This window comes from Bombina bombina, chromosome 1, assembly GCF_027579735.1.
Source record: "Bombina bombina isolate aBomBom1 chromosome 1, aBomBom1.pri, whole genome shotgun sequence".
Classification (NCBI taxonomy): Eukaryota; Metazoa; Chordata; class Amphibia; order Anura; family Bombinatoridae; genus Bombina; species Bombina bombina.
The window spans coordinates 1,494,157,101-1,494,183,505 of record NC_069499.1 but is presented as its reverse complement, the minus strand read 5'-3'; the positions used below and the strand labels follow the sequence as shown (position 1 = coordinate 1,494,183,505).

The 26,405-nt window shown below is 41.1% G+C and overlaps 1 protein-coding gene across 3 annotated transcripts in view; it reads right to left on the bottom strand.

Annotated features, from left to right (window-relative positions):
- RHOT1 (ras homolog family member T1) overlaps positions 1 to 26,405 on the bottom strand; it is a 241,997-nt gene that overhangs the window by 117,646 nt on the left and 97,946 nt on the right. The window lies entirely within an intron of this gene.

The following is a 26,405-nucleotide window of genomic DNA, read 5'->3' as shown; positions in this document are numbered from 1 at the left end:
TTTTTCACACCTAGACCGTGCAAGTTCGCGTGTGCCATCTAGATAAAATTGTTATTTATAAGTCAGCACTGATTGGCTAAAGTGCAAGTCTGTCAAAAAAACTGAAATAAGGGGCAGTCTGCAGAGGCTGAGATACAAGGTAATCACAGAGGTAAACAGTGTATTAATATAACTGTGTTGGCTATGCAAAACTGGAGAATGGGTGATAAATTATTTCCTATCTTTTTGAACAATAACAAATCTGGAGTAGACTGTTCCTTTAAACTTTCATGGTTTCCGATAGAGCATGCAATTTTAAGAGGCTTTTGAGCTAATTTTCACTCTCAAACTTACTTTGTACTCTTGGCATCCTTTGTTAAAAAAAACATATCTAAGTAGGCTCAGGAGCAGCAATGCACCACTAGGAGCTAGCTGGTGATTGGTAAACACATACATGCCTTTTCTCATTGGCTTAGCAGATGTGTCCAAGTAGTGCACTGCTGCTCTTTAGAGGGGGTAAAAAAAAACATAATTTATGTAAGAACTTACCTGATAAATTCATTTCTTTCATATTAGCAAGAGTCCATGAGCTAGTGACGTATGGGATATACATTCCTACCAGGAGGGGCAAAGTTTCCCAAACCTCAAAAACAGAATTTATGTTTACCTGATAAATTACTTTCTCCAACGGTGTGTCCGGTCCACGGCGTCATCCTTACTTGTGGGATATTCTCTTCCCCAACAGGAAATGGCAAAGAGCCCAGCAAAGCTGGTCACATGATCCCTCCTAGGCTCCGCCTACCCCAGTCATTCGACCGACGTTAAGGAGGAATATTTGCATAGGAGAAACCATATGATACCGTGGTGACTGTAGTTAAAGAAAATAAATTATCAGACCTGATTAAAAAACCAGGGCGGGCCGTGGACCGGACACACCGTTGGAGAAAGTAATTTATCAGGTAAACATAAATTCTGTTTTCTCCAACATAGGTGTGTCCGGTCCACGGCGTCATCCTTACTTGTGGGAACCAATACCAAAGCTTTAGGACACGGATGAAGGGAGGGAGCAAATCAGGTCACCTAAATGGAAGGCACCACGGCTTGCAAAACCTTTCTCCCAAAAATAGCCTCAGAAGAAGCAAAAGTATCAAACTTGTAAAATTTGGTAAAAGTGTGCAGTGAAGACCAAGTCGCTGCCCTACATATCTGATCAACAGAAGCCTCGTTCTTGAAGGCCCATGTGGAAGCCACAGCCCTAGTGGAAGGAGCTGTGATCCTTTCAGGAGGCTGCCGTCCGGCAGTCTCGTAAGCCAATCTGATGATGCTTTTAATCCAAAAAGAGAGAGAGGTAGAAGTTGCTTTTTGACCTCTCCTTTTACCAGAATAAACAACAAACAAGGAAGATGTTTGTCTAAAATCCTATGTAGCATCTAAATAGAATTTTAGAGCGCGAACAACATCCAAATTGTGCAACAAACGTTCCTTCTTCGAAACTGGTTTCGGACACAGAGAAGGCACGACTATCTCCTGGTTAATGTTTTTGTTAGAAACAACTTTTGGAAGAAAACCAGGTTTAGTACGTAAAACCACCTTATCTGCATGGAACACCAGATAAGGAGGAGAACACTGCAGAGCAGATAATTCTGAAACTCTTCTAGCAGAAGAAATTGCAACCAAAAACAAAACTTTCCAAGATAATAACTTAATATCAACGGAATGTAAGGGTTCAAACGGAACCCCCTGAAGAACTGAAAGAACTAAGTTGAGACTCCAAGGAGGAGTCAAAGGTTTGTAAACAGGCTTGATTCTAACCAGAGCCTGAACAAAGGCTTGAACATCTGGCACAGCTGCCAGCTTTTTGTGAAGTAACACAGACAAGGCAGAAATCAGTCTCATCAAGGAACTTGCAGATAATCCTTTTTTCCAATCCTTCTCGAAGGAAGGATAGAATCTTAGGAATCTTAACCTTGTCCCAAGGGAATCCTTTAGATTCACACCAACAGATATATTTTTTCCAAATTTTGTGGTAAATTTTTCTAGTTACAGGCTTTCTGGCCTGAACAAGAGTATCAATAACAGAATCTGAGAACCCTCGCTTTGATAAGATCAAGCGTTCAATCTCCAAGCAGTCAGCTGGAGTGGGACCAGATTCGGATGTTCGAACGGACCTTGAACAAGAAGGTCTCGTCTCAAAGGTAGCTTCCATGGTGGAGCCGATGACATATTCACCAGATCTGCATACCAAGTCCTGCGTGGCCACGCAGGAGCTATCAAGATCACCGACGCCCTCTCCTGATTGATCCTGGCTACCAGCCTGGGGATGAGAGGAAACGGCGGGAATACATAAGCTAGTTTGAAGGTCCAAGGTGCTACTAGTGCATCTACTAGAGTCGCCTTGGGATCCCTGGATCTGGACCAGTAGCAAGGAACCTTGAAGTTCTGACGAGAGGCCATCAGATCCATGTCTGGAATGCCCCACAGTTGAGTGATTTGGGCAAAGATTTCCGGATGGAGTTCCCACTCCCCCGGATGCAATGTCTGACGACTCAGAAAATCCGCTTCCCAATTTTCCACTCCTGGGATGTGGATTGCAGACAGGTGGCAGGAGCGAGTCTCCGCCCATTGAATGATTTTGGTCACTTCTTCCATCGCCAGGGAACTCCTTGTTCCCCCCTGATGGTTGATGTACGCAACAGTCGTCATGTTGTCTGATTGAAACCGTATGAACTTGGCCCTCGCTAGATGAGGCCAAGCCCTGAGAGCATTGAATATCGCTCTCAGTTCCAGAATATTTATCGGTAGAAGAGATTCTTCCCGAGACCAAAGACCCTGAGCTTTCAGGGATCCCCAGACCGCGCCCCAGCCCATCAGACTGGCGTCGGTCGTGACAATGACCCACTCTGGTCTGCGGGAGGTCACCCCTTGTGACAGGTTGTCCATGGACAGCCACCAACGGAGTGAGGCTCTGGTCCTCTGATTTACTTGTATCTTCGGAGACAAGTCTGTATAGTCCCCATTCCACTGACTGAGCATACACAGTTGTAATGGTCTTAGATGAATGCGCGCAAAAGGAACTATGTCCATTGCCGCTACCATCAAACCTATCACTTCCATGCACTGCGCTATGGAAGGAAGAGGAACGGAATGAAGTATCCGACAAGAGTTTAGAAGTTTGTTTTTCTGGTCTCTGTCAGAAAAATCCTCATTTCTAAGGAGTCTATTATTGTTCCCAAGAAGGGAACTCTTGTCGACGGAGATAGAGAACTCTTTTCCACGTTCACTTTCCATCCGCGAGATCTGAGAAAGGCCAGGACTATGTCCGTGTGAGCCTTTGCTTGAGGAAGGGACGACGCTTGAATCAGAATGTCGTCCAAGTAAGGTACTACAGCAATGCCCCTTGGTCTTAGCACCGCCAGAAGGGACCCTAGTACCTTTGTGAAAATCCTTGGAGCAGTGGCTAATCCGAAAGGAAGCGCCACGAACTGGTAATGCTTGTCCAGGAATGCGAACCTTAGGAACCGATGATGTCCCTTGTGGACAGGAATATGTAGATACGCATCCTTTAAATCCACCGTGGTCAAGAATTGACCTTCCTGGATGGAAGGATTGTTCGAATGGTTTCCATTTTGGACGATGGAACCTTGAGAAACTTGTTTAGGATCTTGAGATCTAAGATTGGTCCGAACGTTCCCTCTTTTTTGGGAACTACGAACAGATTGGAGTAGAACCCCATCCCTCGTTCTTTTAATGGAACAGGATGAATCACTTCCAGAAGATAACCTTGGGAGACTATTTCTAGCGCCCAAGGATCCAGAACATCTCTTGCCCAAGCCTGAGTGAAGAGAGAGAGTCTGCCCCCCACCAAATCCGGTCCCGGATCGGGGGCCCGCATCTCATGCTGTCTTGGGAGCAGTGGCAGGTTTCTTGGCCTGCTTTCCTTTGTTCCAGCCTTGCATTGGTCTCCAGGCTGGATTGGCTTGAGAAGTATTACCCTCCTGCTTAGAGGACGTAGCACTTGGGGCTGGTCCGTTTCTGCGAAAGGGACGAAAATTAGGTTTATTTTTGGCCTTGAAAGACCTATCCTGAGGAAGGGCGTGGCCCTTGCCCCCAGTGATATCAGAGATAATCTCTTTCAAGTCAGGGCCAAACAGTGTTTTCCCCTTGAAAGGAATGTCAAGCAATTTGTTCTTGGAAGACGCATCCGCTGACCAAGATTTTAACCAAAGCGCTCTGCGCGCCACAATAGCAAACCCAGAATTTTTCGCCGCTAACCTAGCCAATTGCAAGGTGGCGTCTAGGGTGAAAGAATTAGCCAATTTAAGAGCACGAATTCTGTCCATAATCTCCTCATAAGAAGAAGAATTACTAATAATCGCCTTTTCTAGCTCATCGAACCAGAAACACGCGGCTGTAGTGACAGGGACAATGCATGCAATTGGTTGTAGAAGGTAACCTTGCTGAACAAACATCTTTTTTAGCAAACCTTCTAATTTTTTATCCATAGGATCTTGGAAAGCACAACTATCTTCTATGGGTATAGTGGTGCGCTTGTTTAGAGTAGAAACCGCCCCCTCGACCTTGGGGACTGTCTGCCATAAGTCCTTACTGGGGTCGACTATAGGAAACAATTTTTTAAATATGGGGGGAGGTACGAAAGGTATACCGGGCCTGTCCCATTCTTTATTAACAATGTACGCCACCCGCTTGGGTATAGGAAAAGCTTTGGGGGGCCCCGGGGCCTCTAGGAACTTGTCCATTTTACATAGTGTTTCTGGAATGACCAGATAATCACAATCATCCAAATTGGATAACACCTCCTTAAGCAGAGCGCGGAGATGTTCCAACTTAAATTTAAAAGTAATCACATCAGGTTCAGCTTGTTGAGAAATTTTTCCTGAATCTGAAATTTCTCCCTCAGACAAAACCTCCCTGGCCCCCTCAGACTGGTGTAGGGGCCCTTCAGAAACAATATCATCAGGGTCCTCATGCTCTTCAGTATTTTCTAAAACAGAGCAGTCGCGCTTTCGCTGATAAGTGGGCATATTGGCTAAAATGTTTTTGATAGAATTATCCATTACAGCCGTTAATTGTTGCATAGTAAGGAGTATTGGCGCGCTAGATGTACTAGGGGCCTCCTGTATGGGCAAGACTGGTGTAGACGAAGGAGGGGATGATGCAGTACCATGCTTACTCCCCTCACTTGAGGAATCATCTTGGGCATCATTTTTACTAAATTCTTTATGACATAAATCACATCTATTTAAATGAGAAGGAACCTTGGCTTCCCCACAGTCAGAACACAATCTATCTGGTAGTTCAGACATGTTAAACAGGCATAAACTTGATAACAAAGCACAAAAAACGTTTTAAAATAAAACCGTTACTGTCACTTTAAATTTTAAACTGAACACACTTTATTACTGCAATTGCGAAAAAGTATGAAGGAATTGTTCAAAATTCACCAAAATTTCACCACAGTGTCTTAAAGCCTTAAAAGTATTGCACACCAAATTTGGAAGCTTTAACCCTTAAAATAACGGAACCGGAGCCGTTTTTATATTTAACCCCTTTACAGTCCCTGGAATCTGCTTTGCTGAGACCCAACCAAGCCCAAAGGGGAATACGATACCAAATGATGCCTTCAGAAAGACTTTTCTATGTATCAGAGCTCCACACACATGCAGCTGCATGTCATGCTGTTCTCAAAAACAAGTGCGCCATACCGGCGCGAAAATGAGGCTCTGACTATGATTAGGGAAAGCCCCTATAGAATAAGGTGTCTAAAACAGAGCCTGCCGATATTATTTTACAAAAAATACCCAGATTAAATGATTCCTCAAGGCTAAATATGTGTAAATATGATCGATTTAGCCCAGAAAATGTCTACAGTCTTAATAAGCCCTTGTGAAGCCCTTATTTACTGTCTGAATAAAAATGGCTTACCGGATCCCATAGGGAAAATGACAGCTTCCAGCATTACATCGTCTTGTTAGAATGTGTCATACCTCAAGCAGCAAAAGACTGCTCACTGTTCCCCCAACTGAAGTTAATTCCTCTCAACAGTCCTGTGTGGAACAGCCATGGATTTTAGTAACGGTTGCTAAAATCATTTTCCTCATACAAACAGAAATCTTCATCTCTTTTCTGTTTCAGAGTAAATAGTACATACCAGCACTATTTTAAAATAACAAACTCTTGATTGAATAATAAAAACTACAGTTAAACACTAAAAAACTCTAAGCCATCTCCGTGGAGATGTTGCCTGTACAACGGCAAAGAGAATGACTTGGGGTAGGCGGAGCCTAGGAGGGATCATGTGACCAGCTTTGCTGGGCTCTTTGCCATTTCCTGTTGGGGAAGAGAATATCCCACAAGTAAGGATGACGCCGTGGACCGGACACACCTATGTTGGAGAAATGCCTATAAATACACCCCTCACCACACCCACAAATCAGTTTAACGAATAGCCAAGAAGTGGGGTGATAAGAAAAAAGTGCGAAAGCATAAAAAATAAGGAATTGGAATAATTGTGCTTTATACAAAAAAATCATAACCACCACAAAAAAAGGGTGGGCCTCATGGACTCTTGCTAATATGAAAGAAATGAATTTATCAGTTAAGTTCTTACATAAATTATGTTTTCTTTCATGTAATTAGCAAGAGTCCATGAGCTAGTGACGTATGGGATAATGACTAACCAAGATGTGGATCTTTCCACGCAAGAGTCACTAGAGAGGGAGGGATAAAATGAAGACAGCCAATTCCTGCTGAAAATAATCCACACCCAAAATAAAGTTTAAATGAAAACATAAGCAGAAGATTCAAACTGAAACAGCTGCCTGAAGTACTTTTCTACCAAAAACTGCTTCAGAAGAAGAAAACACATCAAAATGGTAGAATTTAGTAAAAGTATGCAAAGAAGACCAAGTTGCTGCTTTGCAAATCTGATCAACCGAAGCTTCATTCTTAAACGCCCAGGAAGTAGAAACTGACCTAGTCGAATGAGCTGTAATCCTCTGAGGCGGAGTTTTACCCGACTCAACATAGGCATGATGAATTAAAGATTTCAACCAAGATGCCAAAGAAATGGCAGAAGCTTTCTGGCCTTTTCTAGAACCGGAAAAGATGACAAATAGACTAGAAGTCTTTCGGAAATTCTTAGTAGCTTCAACATAATATTTCAAAGCTCTAACAACATCCAAAGAATGCAATGATTTCTCCTTAGAATTCTTAGGATTAGGGCATAATGAAGGAACTACAATTTCTCTACTAATGTTGTTGGAATTCACAACCTTAGGTAAAAATTCAAAAGAAGTTCGCAACACTGCCTTATCCTGATGAAAAATCAGAAAAGGAGACTCACAAGAAAGAGCAGACAATTCAGAGACTCTTCTGGCAGAAGAGATGGCCAAAAGGAACAAAACTTTCCAAGAAAGTAATTTAATGTCCAATGAATGCATAGGTTCAAACGGAGGAGCTTGAAGAGCCCCCAGAACCAAATTCAAACTCCAAGGAGGAGAAATTGACTTAATGAACCAAGGCTTGTACAAAACAATGAATATCAGGAAGATTAGCAATCTTTCTGTGAAAAAGAACAGAAAGAGCAGAGATTTGACCTTTCAAGGAACTTGCGGACAAACCTTTATCTAAACCATCCTGAAGAAACTGTAAAATTCTCAAAATTCTAAAAGAATGCCAGGAAAAATGATGAGAAAGACACCAAGAAATATAAGTATTCCAGACTCTATAATATATCTCTCTAGATACAGATTTACGAGCCTGTAACATAGTATTAATCACAGAGTCAGAGAAACCTCTTTGACCAAGAATCAAGCGTTCAATCTCCATACCTTTAAATTTAAGGATTTGAGATCCTGATGGAAAAAAGGACCTTGCGACAGAAGGTCTGGTCTTAACGGAAGAGTCCACGGTTGGCAAGAGGCCATCCGGACAAGATCCGCATACCAAAACCTGTGAGGCCATGCTTGAGCTACCAGCAGAACAAATGAGCATTCCTTCAGAATCTTGGAGATTACTCTTGGAAGAAGAACTAGAGGCGGAAAGATATAGGCAGGATGATACTTCCAAGGAAGTGATAATGCATCCACTGCCTCTGCCTGAGGATCCCGGGATCTGGACAGATACCTGGGAAGTTTCTTGTTTAGATGAGAAGCCATCAGATCTATTTCTGGAAGTTCCCACATTTGAACAATCTGAAGAAATACCTCTGGGTGAAGAGACCATTCGCCCGGATGCAATGTTTGGCGACTGAGATAATCCACTTCCCAATTGTCTATTCCTGGAATATGAACCGCAGAGATTAGACAGGAGCTGGATTCCGCCCAAACCAGAATTCGAGATACTTCTTTCATAGCCAGAGGACTGTGAGTCCCTCCTTGATGATTGATGTATGCCACAGTTGTGACATTGTCTGTCTGAAAACAAATGAACGATTCTCTCTTCAGAAGAGGCCAAGACTGAAGAGCTCTGAAAATTGCACGGAGTTCCAAAATATTGATCGGTAATCTCACCTCCTGAGATTCCCAAACCCCTTGTGCTGTCAGAGACCCCCACACAGCTCCCCAACCTGTAAGACTTGCATCTGTTGAAATTACAGTCCAGGTCGGAAGAACAAAAGAAGCCCCCTGAACTAAACGATGGTGATCTGTCCACCATGTCAGAGAGTGTCGTACAATCGGTTTTAAAGATATTAATTGAGATATCTTTGTGTAATCCCTGCACCATTGGTTCAGCATACAGAGCTGAAGAGGTCGCATGTGAAAACGAGCAAAGGGGATCGCGTCCGATGCAGCAGTCATAAGACCTAGAATTTCCATGCATAAGGCTACCGAAGGGAATGATTGTGACTGAAGGTTTCGACAAGCTGAAATCAATTTTAGACGTCTCTTGTCTGTCAAAGACAGAGTCATGGACACTGAATCTATCTGGAAACCCAAAAAGGTTACCTTTGTCTGAGGAATCAATGAACTTTTTAGTGAATTGATCCTCCAACCATGATTTTGAAGAAACAACAAAAGTCGATTCGTATGAGATTCTGCTAAATGTGAAGACTGAGCAAGTACCAAGATATCGTCCAAATAAGGAAATACCACAATACCCTGTTCTCTGATTACAGATAGAAGGGCACCGAGAACTTTTGTAAAAATTCTTGGAGCTGTTGCTAGGCCAAACGGCAGAGCCACAAACTGGTAATGCTTGTCTAGGAAAGAGAATCTCAGAAACTGATAGTGCGCTGGATGAATTGGAATATGCAGATATGCATCCTGTAAATCTATTGTAGACATATAATGCCCTTGTTGAACAAAAGGCAGGATAGTTCTTACAGTTACCATTTTGAATGTTGGTATCCTTACATAACGATTCAATATTTTTAGATCCAGAACTGGTCTGAAGGAATTCTCCTTCTTTGGTACAATGAAGAGATTTGAATAAAACCCCAGCCCCTGTTCCAGAACTGGAACTGGCATAATTACTCCAGCCAACTCTAGATCTGAAACACATTTCAGAAATGCTTGAGCTTTCGCTGGGTTTACTGGGACATGGGAAAGAAAGAATCTCTTTGCAGGAGGTCTTATCTTGAAACCAATTCTGTACCCTTCTGAAATAATGTTCTGAATCCAAAGATTGTGAACAGAATTGATCCAAATTTCTTTGAAAAAACGTAATCTGCCCCCTACCAGCTGAGCTGGAATGAGGGCCGCACCTTCATGTGGACTTAGAAGCTGGATTTGCTTTTCTAGAAGGCTTGGATTTATTCCAGACTGGAGATGGTTTCCAAACTGAAACTGCTCCTGAGGATGAAGGATCAGGCTTTTGTTCTTTGTTGAAACGAAAGGAACGAAAACGATTATTAGCCCTGTTTTTACCCTTAGATTTTTTATCCTGTGGTAAAAAAGTTCCTTTCCCACCAGTAACAGTTGAGATAATAGAATCCAACTGAGAACCAAATAATTTATTACCCTGGAAAGAAAGGGAAAGTAGAGTCGATTTAGAAGACATATCAGCATTCCAAGTTTTAAGCCATAAAGCTCTTCTAGCTAAAATAGCTAGAGACATAAACCTGACATCAACTCTGATAATATCAAAAATGGCATCACAGATAAAATTATTAGCATGTTGAAGAAGAATAATATTGTTATGAGAATCATGATCTGTTACTTGTTGCGCTAAAGTTTCCAACCAAAAAGTTGAAGCTGCAGCAACATCCGCCAAAGATATAGCAGGTCTAAGAAGATTACCTGAACACAAATAAGCTTTTCTTAGAAAGGATTCAATTTTCCTATCTAAAGGATCCTTAAAGGAAGTACCATCTGCCGTAGGAATAGTAGTACGTTTAGCAAGGGTAGAGATAGCCCCATCAACTTTAGGGATTTTGTCCCAAAACTCTAATCTGCCAGACGGCACAGGATATAATTGCTTAAAACGTTTAGAAGGAGTAAATGAATTACCCAATTTATTCCATTCCCTGGAAATTACTTCAGAAATAGCACCAGGAACAGGAAAAACTTCTGGAATAACTACAGGAGATTTAAAGACCTTATCTAAACGTTTAGATTTAGTATCAAGAGGACCAGAATCCTCAATTTCTAATGCAATTAGGACTTCTTTAAGTAAAGAACGAATAAATTCCATTTTAAATAAATATGAAGATTTATCAGCATCAACCTCTGAAACAGAATCCTCTGAACCAGAAGAATCATTAGAATCAGAATGATGATGTTCATTTAAAAATTCATCTGTATAAAGAGAAGTTTTAAAAGACTTTTTATGTTTACTAGAAGGAGGAATAACAGACATAGCCTTCTTAATAGATTCAGAAACAAAATCTCTTATGTTATCAGGAACACTCTGAACATTAGATGTTGATGGAACTGCAACAGGTAATGGTATTTTACTAAAGGAAATATTTTCTGCATTAACAAGTTTGTCATGACATTTAATACAAACAACAGCTGGAGGAACAGCTACCAAAAGTTTACAGCAGATACACTTAGCTTTGGTAGTTCCAGCACCAGTCAGAGATTTTCCTGAAGTATCTTCTGGCTCAGATGCAACATGAGACATCTTGCAATATGTAAGAGAAAAAACAACATATAAAGCAAAATTGATCAAATTCCTTAAATGACAGTTTCAGGAATGGGAAAAAATGCCAAAGAACAAGCTTCTAGCAACCAGAAGCAATGAAAAATGAGACTTAAATAATGTGGAGACAAAAGCGACGCCCATATTTTTTTAGCGCCAAATAAGACGCCCACATTATTTGGCGCCTAAATGCTTTTGGCGCCAAAAATGACGCCACATCCGGAACGCCGACATTTTTGGCGCAAAAGAACGTCAAAAATGACGCAACTTCCGGCGACACGTATGATGCCGGAAACAGAAAAGATTTTTTGCGCCAAAAAAGTCTGCGCCAAGAATGACGCAATAAAATGAAGCATTTTCAGCCCCCGCGAGCCTAACAGCCCACAGGGAAAAAGTCAAATTTTTTAAGGTAAGAAAAAATGATTGATTCAAATGCATCATCCCAAATATGAAACTGACTGTCTGAAAATAAGGAATGTTGAACATCCTGAGTCAAGGCAAATAAATGTTTGAATACATATATTTAGAACTTTATAAAAAAAGCGCCCAACCATAGCTTAGAGTGTCACAGAAAATAAGACTTACTTACCCCAGGACACTCATCTACATGTTGTAGAAAGCCAAACCAGTACTGAAACGAAAATCAGCAGAGGTAATGGTATATATATATAAGAGTATATCGTCGATCTGAAAAGGGAGGTAAGAGATGAATCTCTACGACCGATAACAGAGAACCTATGAAATAGACCCCGTAGAAGGAGATCATTGCATTCAAATAGGCAATACTCTCCTCACATCCCTCTGACATTCACTGCACGCTGAGAGGAAAACCGGGCTCCAACCTGTTGCGGAGCGCATATCAACGTAGAATCTAGCACAAACTTACTTCACCACCTCCATAGGAGGCAGTTTGTAAAACTGATTTGTGGGTGTGGTGAGGGGTGTATTTATAGGCATTTTGAGGTTTGGGAAACTTTGCCCCTCCTGGTAGGAATGTATATCCCATACGTCACTAGCTCATGGACTCTTGCTAATTACATGAAAGAAACAGGGTAATAAGGAGGGCAGTAAGAAAATGCTTTAACACATTAGACTATTTTCTTTTTGTACTATTATATCCTTTAAATTGTGCATAGAAACACAGTTTTGCAAAATACTTTCATTGTTTATTTTGCCCCTTGCCCTGTCATTTAAAATTAGAACTTTTCCAGTCAAGAAAACGGAAAGAGAACATGGTAGGCTTCACAAACCTAACCTTATCACATATCTGTCCACAATTTGCAGTTTGTTATCTTATTTCAGATGAACCCAAACAATAGATTATTTTAACACAATGAAAGTAAGAGGCCCTCCAAATACAAGTCCAAATTGGATCAAAAATTAAAAAAAAAATGTAAGTAGAGTTTGTTCATTGAAGAAAAATTGCAGCAAACAAGGTGTTATTTTTTTCTAATAATGTTCATACTCTGTTGAGATGCAAATCTATTTGAACATTCTTGTAATTACACGGTGTTTACTGTTAACAGTAAGACACTTTGCATATAAGCAGAAACTTAAAAAAGTAAAACAACAAGGAGGACCTTCATGTGCCTGAACAATAAGTATAATCATGTTTTGCCAATTCATCATGATAGCACAAGAGGCAGGAAATAATTCAATAGTACCAAATAGTGCAAATAATCTGCTAAGGTGCGAGTAAATAATAAAGAAACAAGGTTATAGTACATAAAATGAGGCTTGATACATCACTTGCACACAAAAAGACAAAAACAGCGAAAGAGGGTGGGGAAAGGGTTGAGAGAAACCTCCATCCTTCACATGGTATATAGTGATTCAATGAAGAAATAGTTTCTAAAAACCCATGGTATTGGTGGAGATGGAAAAAAGTGAATAGGGCAGTCTGTAATGAAGAATGTATCCTGAAAAAGAAAGTCACAAGAGACTGAAATGATGCTGCAACTGTGAGGTTGGGGACACAGTGCAGTAAGCTTGGGAACAATTGCTTTGGACCATGGCTAGGACTGTGAAAACAAGTGGAAGAGGAAAAGGTAAATGCTAAAAGGGGAAGGAATGGTGGCTCATCATTATAGACTTCACAGGTATATTAGAGTTGAACTTGTAGGTCTATAAGGTCTGAGAAGATATTTGCAGTCACACTGTCCCAACTGTACCACATCAGCTTGGTCAATGAGAAGATCCTACCACTTTATAAGAGCAAAAACATTATTCAAATTTTGAAAGCTTTTGTTTGTAAGAGAGGCTTCCCCAGGTTAGCAACCTTGAGCCAGATTGATTATATTAGACCATTGCCTATACAGAAGGATTCACATTGTCAGTAACAAGAGGCCAACTGTAGAATGCTACCTGTTATAAGTTGTGGTACTGCACCACCATACAAGGGATGGAAATATCGCTGGAAGGAGAGGAAGCAGTTGATTAGGATCATGCAGAGTCAATTGCTTAAAGCGAATGTAAATTTTGATGCTAAAGTGCCCGGTTTTAAAAAATTTGATAAAAAACAGGGGTACTTTAATTCATCAAAATTTACATTTCACTCCTGTTGTGAAAAAAACTTACCTTTTAATCTTGACAGCAGCTCCAGCTTCCTCCAGTCTTCACAAACCATTTCTGATGTCAGAAATGATGGATGGGTAATCCTCCAATCACGGCTTCCCCTCCGGGGGAATCAGTTTCTGATTCAATGCTGTGATTGGAGGAAGCCGCATTTTAGACCCAGGAAGAGACTTTGCGATGGGTGGAGGAAGCTGGATCTGCTGTCAAGATTAAAAGGTAAGATTTTTTTCACAACACGAGTGAAATGTAAATTTTGATGAATTAAAGTGCCCCTGTTTTTAATAAAAAAATTTAAAACCGGGCACTTAAGCATCAAAATTTACATTCACTTTAAAGGTATACCAAACCTAAAAAAAATTATTTCAAGATTCAGATAGAGCATGCATTTTTAAGCAACGTTCTAATCTACTCCTATTATCAATACTACTACTACTACTCTCTTGCTATCTTTATTTAAAAAGTAGGAAAGTAAAGCTTAGAAGCCGGCCCATTTTAGGTTGAGCACCCTGGATAGAGTTTGCTTATTGGTGGCTACATTTAGCCACTATTAAGCAAGCATAACCAGGGTCCTGATCTGCCCAAATTTCGGAGGAGCTGTGTGCTGTGTGCTATGTTACATGCTATTCTAGAGGATTATTAAAGGATGTTTTGTGCCATGTGAAAAGAATAGAGGAACAGCAGCAGTAAATGTCTAGTATGGCCCCTAAAACTTTGAAACATTATGTGGATGAGACAACTGAGGATGCTGCCCCAGGGAAGGTCATCATGGAGAGTACAATTTGTAAAGAGACATTTTTCAAAAGGGTTGTGATACCCACTAGGCAGCAGAGCAGTTTTAATGAGTATGAGTCACATAAATCCCTGCAGTCTCAACACTGACTACCAATGCCTCGGAAGGAGAGTCACAGACTGAGACTTAACAAGCGGATTACAGAAGTTGTAGTTACATCTTTTATAATATATTAGTTTATATCCCAGCTCTCCATATATCTTTATACTCTGGTCCAATAAATAGCGGACTGGAAGTTGCCCAATGGTACTATTTTTATTTATATCTTAAGATGTAGGTAAATATGATACAACCCCTTAGGCAACTTCCCTTTTGGTGTATTTTCACAGTGCAGAATCTGTATGAATTCTCATAGTTGCAAAATCTATATAGTTCCCTATTCTGGAGGTATTTTAGTATATTACAGCTGACCTTATTATTACACACTTTAATGTACAGTTAGTTTTTAAATTAATATTATATATGGAGTATACAAAATAGATTGTTATCCTTGACTGTAGATATTACTAACTTATTTTTTTTCTATGGCTTCAATTAATTAGCTAATTTTATTTTTGGAACATTTTATTTGTTCACCCTTATAGTAAAATATGAATGTATTTATTAATGCATGAGAATACAGTTTAGATAAATTAATGTTCTTGTTTTTTTCCCCATCTACAATTTGGTTTTTCTCCTCTAATGTTCTTACTTAGCTTGTAGGGAACCCAAAAGTGGCCTTTTTTTCAGTACAGTCATCTATATTAGTTACTACAGAAAAGTAAGAAAGGAAAAAAAAATAATGTGAGCTGTATGAGAAGTTCAAAAGCCATCCATAATGCATAATACATTTCATAACAAAGCTTACATAGGCCTGTGTCAGGTGAAATTAACTTACTGTCACTGAAAAATAAAAGAGGGCTGAAAGGTTAATGGTGAGAATAACTGGAGCAGAGAACTGGCTAAAAGGAAAAACCACATATTGCGTAAGTCCCAAGAAAAGCACATTTATTGCCAATGGTAGTTGTGGAGTGGATATGAAGGCACTATTAAGACTAAAGGTGGACAATAGACTAAAAGCTTTTGTTCATGCACTGAAACAGTTAAAACCATCTCTGACATTTTACATCAATTTCTAAAACACTATTCCCAGTTATACAACAACCGTGGCCATGAACATTCCTTAGACCTAGAGGATACTAACTCCCAATATCTACAAAACTGTGGACTACCGAAATTATCGCCTCAGCAGACCTGACCTGATATAACTCAGTCTGAAATATTGGCAGCAATCAATGATCTTAATCAAGGTAAAAAGTCCAGGCCTGGACAGCATTACACTCAAATATTATCACACATTTGCCTCCACGCTATTACTAATCAGGTAGGATTTACCCCTTACAGGGAGGCAAGGGTTAATACTATAAAAATATTAAAAACTTAATGCAAATTGGATAGCCTTCAAAACATACATCGCTTTGATAGGCTTAATTTGACATTTCTCAAACATCCCTTAATTAAATTTGGATTTGATTAAACCCTTAAAACAAAAATATTTTCTCTTTATAGTACCCCCTCTGCTAGAATAAAACATAACTATTCATTATCCTCAACCTTTAATATAACGAATGGACATTGACAATTGTATTCATGGTCCCCTATTTTGTTTGTTTCAGCTACATTGGTGTTAGTTTCCAAGATCAGGAATAATGTAGGAATCAAAGGCATTAAAAACTGGCTCCACAGAATAAAGAACAGAGTTATATGCAGATGATGTTTTTTATTACACTAACACCTTTAACATCACTATCAAATCTTTATAGGGAACTGAAACAATATAGTCATTGCTCCAATTTCAAGATAAAAGGTGAGAACAGATTAGCATTGGGTTCGTTGAAGCACTTTTAACCCAAATTAAATTAGAATATAGATTTACCTTACAGAAATAATCCATTAAATATTTAGGGATTCAGATTAAACCTAACCAACAGGTACTTCAATGCTTGAATTATGATTGTATGTTGAGTGGTATTCAAATAGCGCTGTATAGTTGGAGGAGTAAAACATTCTGACAAGTAATTAAAAAATTCTGTAAAAACAAAATGTATGCTTACCTGATTTTTTTCATTCCTGGCATGGAGAGTCCATGAATCCATTCAATTACTAATGGGAATTCAACCCCTGGCCACCAGGTGGAGGCAAAGAACACCCCAGCAAAGATTAAAGGGACAGTACACTGTAAAATTGTTTTTCCATTAATGTATTTGCAATGACTTGTTATACCAGCTGCAGTGTATAAAATATTTGAGAAATTGCATTTTCGGGTTTATTTGTGTATATGAAGTCGCTGGTTTTGTGCTTTGAAACCACAGCCTATTACAAGGGGTTGAACTTAAGGTAATATCAGATCTCATTATGTTATCACTTTTATGTACACAGACTTGCTTCCTTATCTTATAATTGTCTGGAACACCAAAGCTCAATATATAGAGAGAACAATGGAAAATAATCATTTTATTACTTAACTATCCTGTATCCCACTGAGAGTGTAACTTCTTCTGCTGGCTGTGTTTACATAGGCTTGTCAATAGCATATACTCCAGTATCAAAACTTTCAGTATAGGTTGGGAAACCACAAGTTAAATCAGCTATTTCAAATGCCAAAAGAGGGCTAAAGGAGCTACTTGCAACCAATTTAATACACTCTAGCAGGTAAAAAGGATCATTTGGAATAATTTAAAGGGGAGAAAGTTTTTGGGTGAAATGTCCCTTTAAGTATCCTCCCACTTCCCACAATCCCCAGTCATTCGGCAGAGGAAATATGGAAAGAGAAGAGGACCCAAAGGGTATTGAGGTGCCTAAAGTTAAGAAAATGGCAAAAGCCATCTTGAAAATAAATTAAGGGCGTGGACTCTCCATGCCAGGAAAGAAAAAGAAAAATAATTTATCATCAGGTAAGCATAAATTTTGTTTTCTTTCTAATGGCATGGAGAGTCCACAAATCCATTAAATTACTAGTGGGAGGGGGCGTGTCCGGGCTGCAGCCATGCAAGGCTGCAAAACCTGAAGCTGCAAGAGAGGATTTGGTAATTCGCCAATTATCGTTGGAATCCTGTTACACCTACATATGGAAGCGCTATAGTTAAACTTGTGAATGTGTACTGAACAGGACTATATATATATAAATATTGTGTGATATTTTGTCTCTTGTGGTCTGGTCTGGACCGTTGAGTTCCTGGTGGCGGCCTAGTACGGACTCAACCCCCCCCCCCAGTTCGCTGGGTTGAACAGACGGAAGGTATCTGTTAAATCTCTCATGTCTCTGCAGAGTAGGAGCAATCGTTAACTTTGCTATTGTGTGCTAACATTGGCCATTATGGAGGACATAAGTACTATTTTCAAAGCCCTCATGGAAGATATTGAGCGCAAAATTTGCATCAGGCTTGACGGCCTTACAGATCTCTGCTGTAACATGATGGGGAGAAAGAGTGCCAAGTCACCTGCCACTACAAAACCTGCTGGTTCACAAGCGCTACGAGACAGCATTAACATAAGCACGGCACAAGCTTCTCACTCGGGGGCAGGGCTATTACAGGTTGGAGGAGAGCGGAAGGGAGGACAGGGAGATGCTTGCGACTCAGTTGCCTTGCAGAAAAGTGCCCCCCTTGAGGGCATGCTCTACTTAGGAGAGATCCGGGGATCCTCTATCGAACAGTGCCAGCTGGACAACACGCTTCATAGATGTCCCCTAGATGATAGTCAAATCACAGGCACCATATTACATGCTGTGGCACGGGGGAGAGCGGCCGGCTCCCGTATGTGCAACTCTGTCACCTTAGGGACTAACTTTACTGACCTGGAAGCTCGGATGGCAGCTGTGGGAGCTACATCTTCTTTGGACTGTCTTCCCCTTTGCTCGTGGGAGAGTGGTCTTTTCAGCGGCTTACAGGAACCTAGAGCCCTACACAGAACTGGGAGTTACGATCCCCAGGACATACTTAGATGTTTCTGCAGAGGTTTCCTGCACCAGCGCTTAGGCATTGGATAAATGTAGAAATAACTGTACTATGCTGGTCCAGGTTAGAGAGATCGCTTCTGCCTTAACTTGGTAGCGGTGCTGCTTTATGCCGGACAGCATGTTAAGATCAACTGGATAATACTCATATTCCCCATAATGATCACTCCTGAGTCTGATGCCGAGTGTTATGCTTTAGGAAATGTAATGTGTTTATGCTGCTGTATAAAAAACTTTTTTATTTTTTTCTATTTTTACTTTTGCGACTGTATGCACTGTGTGTGAATATGTAGAGGGTAACACTTAGACAACTGGTCTGTAATACAGCTGCTGCTGTGACTATCTAGAGTCTAACCCCTAAAAGCTTGTGGTTGGAACTGTATTGAGGACACTGGGGACGGTATTTACATGGATATACACACTAGGTATAGTCTTCCCTTGCTCATTTATGGTTACAGTGGCGCTTGTACTTATACTGAGACTACATGCATGTAGTATATTATTTAGGCAGATGAGCTGATTTGTGAAGCATAATGTAGTGTCTGGACATGATTCTTTCCTGATAGTCTATTCTGTTTAATTGCAGAGGTCCAAAAGTGGCCTGTGTGTGTGTTAAATATTGGACCCCCTATTGAGCGGTTGCTTTACTACTTATAAGGGCTTATAGCCTGTTTTTTCTCAGCAGATATATGCCACTAAACTATATATCCAGTTTATCTAAACGCCCTATATATAGCTATATATAGATCTTGCTGAGATAGTATAATAGAAAGAAAGTGTAGTTATAAGATGGCCGTAGGTCTCCAGAATAGTTTTAGTTTCACAGAGGGGGCTACTAGCTTAACAGAGTTATCTCCTCCACCTTTATAATGTTATTACCTATGTAGAGGTTAGATTTATACCTTTTCTGCTGTTATTTATTTTTTGGCCTCATCATCTAAATAAACCTCCCATGTTTTATAAAGTTAATATCAAAGGCCCAAGAGAGGCCTTATTAAGCTCTGGAGGTGGGAACTGAGGGTTTAACCTATGCACCCTTTGAATTTATATACTTGTGTAGATATTGTTGGGTAATGGGGAGCAAGTTTTTCAAGTGATCATACCTTTTAAATACACCTCCCATGTCTAAAACAGTGGATATCGAAGGCCTTGAGGAGGCCTTCTTAAACTCAGGAGGTAGAAAATATGTTATCCGCCATAGTCATATATTTTTACTTATTCACAAGTGTATTGCTTAGAGTCCTAGCTATATAGCGCTCCCAGAGGAAGAGTAGGATTTTGTATATATATAAAGTTAATTGTTCTGAGGATAAACAGATCTCACATATATAGCCTGAGTGTAACATGGATTTTGGGTCTGCAAATCTCATAGAACTAAATTTATGGCAGATGGGTAGCCTGCAGGTTGGCCACATAGCAAACATAGAAATTTATAATAAAATAGAACAAGAAGTATTGTAGCTAGTGCTGAGATGAGGTATCGAACACGCCTAATTGTATGTAACATTGACTTTATGCTTATATGTCTTAGCTTGTACTTAGTGTATTATGTACTGTTAGGTAAACCTTACTCGATCTGAAGTCCATGATGTGGACATATAATGACCTATCTTTTCCATTCCAGAGTTATGACACGACAGTTAGGTCTCATAATTATTATTTATTAAGTTATTTTTGATTTGTCCAAGTTTAAATGTTTATATCTAAAAAGAGGTGCTGCTCATGGCTTAATACATTTTCCTCTAGTGAGGAGTAACTGTTGATTATAGTTTCTAGGACATGCCTATATATTAAATGTACGAGTCTTGATGTATGCTTGTAGGCGTGTTGCCATGACAACTGTTTAATTTTGTCTTTATATGTTCTTGCTATCACAATAAAAATTATTAAAAAAAAAAAATTACTAGTGGGAACCAATACCCAAGCTAGAGTCCACAGAATGGAAGGGAGGGAGAACAAGACAGGTGTACCTAAACAGAAGGCACCACCGCTTGAAGAACTTTCCTCCTAAAAGAAGCCTCAGCTGAGGCAAAAACATCAAATTTGTAAAAAGTATGCAATGATGACCAAGTGACCGTCTTGTGGAACAACCATTTCTTCTGAAAAGAAGAATTAGGACAGAACGAAGGCACGACAAGAATATTGCGATCCAATATCACCTTAGGAAGGAAAAACTAATTTGGTACAAAGGATAGCCTTATCCGCATCATCACACTGCAGAGTTGAAAGCTCTGAAAACTTTCCAAGAAAAAAGTTTAATATCAACAGAATGCAAAGGCTCAAACGGAGCCTACTGCAGAACCCTAAGAACAAGAATAAGGCTCCATGGAGAAGCAACCGATTAGATACAGGCCTGATCCTGATCAAAGCCTGAACAAGGATTGAACATCTGGCAAGTCCGTCAGACGTATAATCGAAAAGACAGAAATCTGACCTTTCAGAGAACTAACTGACAAGTCCTTCTCCAGGTCCTCCCGCAGAAAAGACAGAATGTGGGAAAAACATAAATTATGCTTACCAGATAATTTAATTTCCTTCTGTACAAGAAGAGTCCACAGCTTAATTTCTTGCTGTTGGGAAATACTGAACCTGGCCACCAGGAGGAGGCAAAGACACCCCAGCCAAAGGCTTAAATACCTCTCCCACTTCCCCTATCCCCCAGTCATTCTGCCGAGGGAACAAGGAACAGTATGAGAAATATCAGGGTATAAAAGGTGCCAGAAGAAAATTATAAATTTAGGGGGCCGCCCATCGGAGAACATGGGTGGCGGCCGTGGACTCTCCTTGTACAGAAGGAAAACATTTTTTTCTGGTAAGCATAATTTATGTTTTCCTTCTTAATACAAGGAGTCCACAGCTTCATTCCTTACTGTTGGGAAATTTATTCCCAAGCTCTAGAGGACATTGAATGAAAACGGGAGGGACAAAAAGAGAGGCGGACCCTAATCTGAGGGCACCACAGCTTGTAAAACCTTTCTCCCAAAGGTTGCTTCAGCTGAAGCAAAAACATCAAACTTGTAAAATTTAGAAAAAGTGTGTAAGGAGGACCAAATGGCCGCCTTACAAATCTGATCAATAGAGGCCTCGTTCTTAAAGGGACAGTATACACTCATTTTCATATAACTGCATGTAATAGACACTACTATAAAGAATAAGATGCACAGATACTGATATAAAAATCCAGTATAAAATGTTTTAAAAATGTACTTAGAAGCTTTCAGTTTAGCTCTGTTGAAAAGGCAGTTGGAAAGCCCACTGCAAGTGGGAAATAAGACACTCCCCCCCTCCCCCTTCTTTTGCATATGAAAAGACCCTTTACACAAACAGGAGCAAGCTGGAGAAGGTAGCTGACGGTATTCAAATAAAACTTTGGGGCTTGGTTAGGAGTCTGAAAATCAGAGCAATGTTCTTTAAAAATAAGCAAAAACAGAATTTATGTTTACCTGATAAATTTCTTTCTCCAACGGTGTGTCCGGTCCACGGCGTCATCCTTACTTGTGGGATATTCTCTTCCCCAACAGGAAATGGCAAAGAGCCCAGCAAAGCTGGTCACATGATCCCTCCTAGGCTCCGCCTACCCCAGTCATTCGACCGACGTTAAGGAGGAATATTTGCATAGGAGAAACCATATGGTACCGTGGTGACTGTAGTTAAAGAAAATAAAATATCAGACCTGATTAAAAAAACCAGGGCGGGCCGTGGACCGGACACACCGTTGGAGAAAGAAATTTATCAGGTAAACATAAATTCTGTTTTCTCCAACATAGGTGTGTCCGGTCCACGGCGTCATCCTTACTTGTGGGAACCAATACCAAAGCTTTAGGACACGGATGAAGGGAGGGAGCAAATCAGGTCACCTAAATGGAAGGCACCACGGCTTGCAAAACCTTTCTCCCAAAAATAGCCTCAGAAGAAGCAAAAGTATCAAACTTGTAAAATTTGGTAAAAGTGTGCAGTGAAGACCAAGTCGCTGCCCTACATATCTGATCAACAGAAGCCTCGTTCTTGAAGGCCCATGTGGAAGCCACAGCCCTAGTGGAATGAGCTGTGATTCTTTCGGGAGGCTGCCGTCCGGCAGTCTCGTAAGCCAATCTGATGATGCTTTTAATCCAAAAAGAGAGAGAGGTAGAAGTTGCTTTTTGACCTCTCCTTTTACCTGAATAAACAACAAACAAGGAAGATGTTTGTCTAAAATCCTTTGTAGCATCTAAATAGAATTTTAGAGCGCGAACAACATCCAAATTGTGCAACAAACGTTCCTTCTTTGAAACTGGTCTTGGACACAGAGAAGGTACGATAATCTCCTGGTTAATGTTTTTGTTAGAAACAACTTTTGGAAGAAAACCAGGTTTAGTACGTAAAACCACCTTATCTGCATGGAACACCAGATAAGGAGGAGAACACTGCAGAGCAGATAATTCTGAGACTCTTCTAGCAGAAGAAATCGCAACTAAAAACAAAACTTTCCAAGATAATAACTTAATATCAACGGAATGTAAGGGTTCAAACGGAACCCCCTGAAGAACTGAAAGAACTAAATTGAGACTCCAAGGAGGAGTCAAAGGTTTGTAAACAGGCTTGATTCTAACCAGAGCCTGAACAAAGGCTTGAACATCTGGCACAGCTGCCAGCTTTTTGTGAAGTAATACCGACAAGGCAGAAATCTGTCCCTTCAGGGAACTTGCAGATAATCCTTTTTCCAATCCTTCTTGAAGGAAGGATAGAATCCTAGGAATCTTAACCTTGTCCCAAGGGAATCCTTTAGATTCACACCAACAGATATATTTTTTCCAAATTTTGTGGTAAACTTTCTAGTCACAGGCTTTCTGGCCTGAACAAGAGTATCGATCACAGAATCTGAGAATCCTCGCTTCGATAAAATCAAGCGTTCAATCTCCAAGCAGTCAGCTGGAGTGAAACCAGATTCGGATGTTCGAACGGACCCTGAACAAGAAGGTCTCGTCTCAAAGGTAGCTTCCAAGGTGGAGCCGATGACATATTCACCAGATCTGCATACCAAGTCCTGCGTGGCCACGCAGGAGCTATCAAGATCACCGACGCCCTCTCCTGCTTGATCCTGGCTATCAGCCTGGGGATGAGAGGAAATGGCGGGAACACATAAGCTAGTTTGAAGGTCCAAGGTGCTACTAGTGCATCCACTAGAGCCGCCTTGGGATCCCTGGATCTGGCCCCGTAGCAAGGAACTTTGAAGTTCTGACGAGAGGCCATCAGATCCATGTCTGGAATGCCCCACAGGTGAGTGACTCGGGCAAAGATTTCCGGATGGAGTTCCCACTCCCCCGGATGCAATGTCTGACGACTCAGAAAATCCGCTTCCCAATTTTCCACTCCTGGGATGTGGATAGCAGACAGGTGGCAGGAGTGAGACTCCGCCCAAAGAATAATTTTGGTTACTTCTTCCATCGCTAGGGAACTCCTTGTTCCCCCCTGATGGTTGATGTACGCAACAGTCGTCATGTTGTCTGATTGAAACCGTATGAACCTGGTCCTCGCAAGCTGGGGCCAGGCCTGGAGCGCATTGAATATCGCTCTCAGTTCCAGAATATTTATCGGTAGAAGAGATTCTTCCCGAGACCAAAGACCCTGAGCTTTCAGGGATCCCCAGACCGCGCCCCAGCCTATCAGACTGGCGTCGGTCGTGACAATGACCCACTCTGGTCTGTGGAACATCATCCCTTGAGACAGATTGTCCAGGGACAGCCACCAACGGAGTGAGTCTCTGGTCCTCTGATTTACTTGTATCTTCGGAGACAAGTCTGTATAGTCCCCATTCCACTGACTGAGCATGCACAGTTGTAATGGTCTTAGATGAATGCGCGCAAAAGGAACTATGTCCATCGCCGCCACCATCAACCCGATCACTTCCATGCACTGAGCTATGGAAGGAAGAGGAACGGAATGAAGTATCCGACAAGAGTCCAGAAGCTTTGTTTTTCTGGCCTCTGTTAGAAAGATCCTCATTTCTAAGGAGTCTATAATTGTTCCCAAGAAGGGAACCCTTGTTGACGGGGATAGAGAACTCTTTTCCACGTTCACTTTCCAGCCGTGAGGTCTGAGAAAGGCCAGGACAATGTCCGTGTGAGCCTTTGCTTGAGGAAGGGACGACGCTTGAATCAGAATGTCGTCCAGGTAAGGTACTACTGCAATGCCCCTTGGTCTTAGCACCGCTAGAAGGGACCCTAGTACCTTTGTGAAAATCCTTGGAGCAGTGGCTAATCCGAAAGGAAGCGCCACGAACTGGTAATGTTTGTCCAGGAATGCAAACCTTAGGAACCGATGATGTTCCTTGTGGATAGGAATATGTAGATACGCATCCTTTAAATCCACCGTGGTCATAAATTGACCTTCCTGGATGGAAGGAAGGATAGTTCGAATGGTTTCCATCTTGAACGATGGGACCTTGAGAAATTTGTTTAAGATCTTGAGATCTAGGATTGGTCTGAACGTTCCCTCTTTTTTGGGAACTATGAACAGATTGGAGTAGAACCCCATCCCTTGTTCTCTTAATGGAACAGGATGAATCACTCCCATTTTTAACAGGTCTTCTACACAATGTAAGAACGCCTGTCTTTTTATGTGGTCTGAAGACAACTGCGACTTGTGGAACCTCCCCCTTGGGGGAAGTCCCTTGAATTCCAGAAGATAACCCTGGGAGACTATTTCTAGCGCCCAAGGATCCAGAACATCTCTTGCCCAAGCCTGAGCGAAGAGAGAGAGTCTGCCCCCCACCAGATCCGGTCCCGGATCGGGGGCCAATATTTCATGCTGTCTTGGTAGCAGTGGCAGGTTTCTTGGCCTGCTTTCCCTTGTTCCAGCCTTGCATTGGTCTCCAAGCTGGCTTGGCCTGAGAAGTATTACCCTCTTGCTTAGAGGACGTAGCACCTTGGGCTGGTCCGTTTTTACGAAAGGGACGAAAATTAGGTCTATTTTTTGCCTTGAAGGGCCGATCCTGAGGAAGGGCGTGGCCCTTACCCCCAGTGATATCAGATATAATCTCTTTCAAGTCAGGACCAAACAGCGTTTTCCCCTTGAAAGGAATGTTTAGTAGCTTGTTCTTGGAAGACGCATCAGCCGACCAAGATTTCAACCAAAGCGCTCTGCGCGCCACAATAGCAAACCCAGAGTTCTTAGCCGCTAACTTAGCCAATTGCAAAGAGGCGTCTAGAGTGAAAGAATTAGCCAATTTGAGAGCATTGATTCTGTCCATAATCTCCTCATAAGGAGGAGAGTCACTATCGAGCACCTTAAGCAGTTCATCAAACCAGAAATATACGGCTGTAGTGACAGGGACAATGCATGAAATGGGTTGTAGAAGGTAACCCTGCTGAACAAACATCTTTTTAAGCAAACCTTCTAATTTTTTATCCATAGGATCTTTGAAAGCACAACTATCCTCTATGGGAATAGTGGTGCGTTTGTTTAAAGTAGAAACCGCTCCCTCGACCTTGGGGACTGACTGCCATAAGTCCTTTCTGGGGTCGACCATAGGAAACAATTTTTTAAATATGGGGGGAGGGACGAAAGGAATACCGGGCCTTTCCCATTCTTTATTAACAATGTCCGCCACCCGCTTGGGTATAGGAAAAGCTTCTGGGAGCCCCGGCACCTCTAGGAACTTGTCCATTTTACATAGTTTCTCTGGGATGACTAAATTTTCACAATCATCCAGAGTGGATAATACCTCCTTAAGCAAAATGCGGAGATGTTCCAATTTAAATTTAAATGTAATCACATCAGATTCAGCCTGCTGAGAAATGTTCCCTAAATCAGTAATTTCTCCCTCAGACAAAACCTCCCTGGCCCCCTCAAATTGGGTTAGGGGCCCTTCAGAGATATTAATATCAGCGTCGTCATGCTCTTCAGTAACTAAAACAGAGCATCCACGCTTACGCTGACAAGGGTTCATTTTGGCTAAAATGTTTTTGACAGAATTATCCATTACAG